At 41.8% G+C, this 2,459-nt stretch overlaps 1 protein-coding gene across 1 annotated transcript in view; it reads right to left on the bottom strand.

The window, feature by feature from the left end:
• The window catches only part of KCNC2 (potassium voltage-gated channel subfamily C member 2), a 101,873-nt gene that overhangs the window by 99,157 nt on the left and 257 nt on the right, over positions 1 to 2,459 (bottom strand). The gene's annotated exons all lie outside the window — the stretch shown is intronic.

Genomic DNA, 2,459 nt, shown 5'->3' with positions numbered 1-2,459 from the left:
AAAAAAAAAAAAAAAAAAAAAAAAAAACTATTGCAATTATTAAGAAAGATTAAGAAAGTTTACCATTCACCATAATTTAAGTGGTATACGAGTCACTAACACTGTGAAGCAAAGACTGATGTCTGCAGAGTTTTGTCTTGATTTCAGTAAGACCAAGATTTCATCCAAAATGGTTTTAGAGCTACACATTTCAGCTGACATAAAACAAAACTGTCCTTGCCAGAATACTCAGAAAGTAGTATCTCTGTTTCAGAGGTAAGGAAAGGCTGAATTGAAAGCAGCATCTCAGATCCAAACTAAGGTTACCATGACCTTAAATTGTTTGTTATGCGTTCAAGTGTGCTTATTAAGTGTATGCCTTAAAGATAAATTTATTTACCGCTTTAAAAGCTGTCTTGTTACCTGAAAGATCAACATACAGGGTAGCAGTCTTGAGGAAAACTAAAACACTAACTTAGATACAGTTGTTATAGCTCAGACACTGTCTTATTCAGCTGAAATCTGAATATAAGGCTTAAAGTCAGTTTTTACATTATAAAAAAGAAAACGTATTATCTTCTAAAAGATTAATATTGCCACTTTACAAGTTTATACTATTCATTTTGCAGATTCAAAATGCTTTTACTCAAAGGACTGATGATAATGTTCAGGATATTCTAGTAAGGACAGACAACTTGCAAGACAGTGCTTACAGGTGCTATCAAGGAGTTCAAGCAGACTGAGAACACAAGTGGCAGCTATAATCTCACGACGTAGTTGCGATTAGCATGCCTATCTCCACTTTTCACCTGGTATCTTCCATTTAACTTTTACTTCATCAAACCTCCAGCAAAACAGAGTAGAAAGATTCTGTACTGTAAAAGTCACAGTGTACCCAGTGTAGCCAGCACACGTCTGAAGAATCAGTAGCTGATGGAAGTGCAGTGGAACCACCACGCACACTAGTATTTTGTCGAAAAACTGACAGCAACGTTTACTTGAAAATTCAGAGAGCAAAGATGTGAGCAACACGTGTATGTCATTGACGAGCAAAAGCAGACACCTCTGGCAGTTATTCTTTAGAACTAATCCTGCACTAAAAACGTGTATCAGTATCAGTCGGGGCCAGCTGTCAAGGAAAAATAAACTGCTGCACAATTTTGGGGAACGTAAACAATGCTGGCAGTCAGCAAAGGACAGAAATTACTATGAAGCCTTTCACGTATTATTCATTTAACTTATCCCACTAAGTTCATAGGAGTTGCTAACTTTTTCATAGGAACTGGATCAGGCCATGAGGTACTATTTGGGGAACCACTTAACTTGTGCTTATGTTTGCATCTATGAGATTTCCAGAGAAATTCATATGACTGATCTGGAGATGACTCTGACAGTAATTGCACTTTTTACAGGATGAAGTTTAGGTCTGAATGCTTCACACACAATCCTGATACGTATGTTGCAAAACAGTTATTACCATTAAAAAAAATTGAACACACTTCTCATTAAAATTTCTTCTTTTTTTTGTGTGTGTCTATCACAAGGCAGATTTGCTGCTAGTTGCTTTTCCTTCATTGTTAAACTTGAGAAAACCACTGTATTTTTTCCCCTTCAAAGGAATTACAAGGTTTACTTGCTCCAAAGCCACAGTTTAGAAAGTGAATCCTCGTCACCACTGACAACAGCAACTAAAGTGCAGCATGAATCGGAGTCGCCCTCAAAAGCGGGAAATACTCAGTGGCAAAATCTAAAATCCCTGTCTAAAGAAGTGTAACTTCAGCGAAGTCTTCCACGCCCTAATCCGCAACCAGGGATTCGGCGAGGGTCACTCTGAGAAGTCACAGCGGCAGGAGCACCAGGGTCACCCTCTCCCTGGGGCACTCGCCTTTGCTGCACCTTCCCGGGCGCAGCGCGAAGCCGGCAAAGGGCCGAGCTCACCGCAGCGCCGCCGCCGCGGGCACCCAGCACCGGCGCGGCCGGGGCCGCGGGGCCGCGGGCCGGCTCCGCTTAGCTAGGACTTTCCTGCAGCTGCTGCTCCSTAGTTAAAGGGCTCTGGGAGGGAGGCAGACAATAGCAGCAGCTGAAACACCTGCGATCTATCATTGCAATAAAATATGTACAGTAATGTGGAGTAATTGCTCTTTCCGCTTCCAGAGGGAGCTCAAAGCTGGAAAATCAAGGTTAGAGTCTTCCAAACTGTAAACAATTTCCACAGGGCACATCCAAAGCGTAAGCAGATAGACAAGGAGACAGACAGAGAAAGAGAGTTCCCCGTTTGTCTCAGAAGGGACTTTAAGATTCATTTAACGTTGTGCGAAGGGGGATAAAGAGTCTGTCAACGCATATTAATCTGTTTAGCTGCAGCACAGAGATGTGAAACTTTTTTACCTGTGTGCAACTGAGTAGAAGTAGCAGAAAAGCCACCAGATAGAAGGGAGGAAAAAAACAGATCTCTGCTGCTCTCTTGGAGGTCAGGGGAC

Source organism: Rhea americana, unplaced genomic scaffold, assembly GCF_003343005.1.
Source record: "Rhea americana isolate MKP2758 unplaced genomic scaffold, rheAme1 scaffold_64, whole genome shotgun sequence".
Taxonomy (NCBI): domain Eukaryota; kingdom Metazoa; phylum Chordata; class Aves; order Rheiformes; family Rheidae; genus Rhea; species Rhea americana.
Note: the sequence above shows the minus strand (reverse complement) of the source record. Positions and strands in the feature narration are given on the sequence as shown.